Below are 671 nucleotides of genomic sequence, written 5' to 3' on the forward strand. Positions count from 1 at the left end.
GCAGAGCGTGGTACGTTTGTCCATGGACGTAGAAAAAAGATGGTTTGTCATAGAAAGATTTTTAAAAAATACAAATAGAATTTGCTAGAACAAAACGTATATTTACTTTATGCCATGCCCAATTAAGCACATTCATTAAAAACCAATGATTGGCATGCCCGTAGCCAGGATTTTGAATGGGGGGGGGGGTTCTTCCCACAGCTTGAGGGGACCTCGAGCGCCGAAGGCGCGAGGTTCCTAGGGGGGTCCGGGGGCATGCTCCCCTGGAAAATTTTGAAAAATGAACCTTCTAAAATGGCATTTCATGCATTTTTGAGAGGATTTCCAAGAAAAAGTCAAAGGGAGCAGTTTTTCTACGATTCCAGTTCATCTTTTCAAGAAAAATCTTGGACCTTTACATAAAATGTGGACCAAAAAGTGGACCTTTACATAAAATGTGGACCAAAAGTGGACCTTTACATAAAAAGTGGACCAAAAAGTGGACCTTTGGGCCTTGTGGGGGGTTCTTCCGAACCCCCAAACCCCCCTGGCTACGGGCATGATTGGGAACTGTGGATTGTCTGTAGTATACTAAAAAAGCCCAAAAGGTCGGATCAGAAATTTCAAATTTGAAGAAACCTGGCGAAAGGCCTGAACCAATAGCAAGATATCCCCTAGTTCAATTAATCAAT

This window comes from Branchiostoma belcheri, unplaced genomic scaffold (genome assembly GCF_001625305.1).
Source record: "Branchiostoma belcheri isolate BF01 breed outbred unplaced genomic scaffold, Haploidv18h27 scaffold66, whole genome shotgun sequence".
Lineage (NCBI taxonomy): Eukaryota > Metazoa > Chordata > Leptocardii > Amphioxiformes > Branchiostomatidae > Branchiostoma > Branchiostoma belcheri.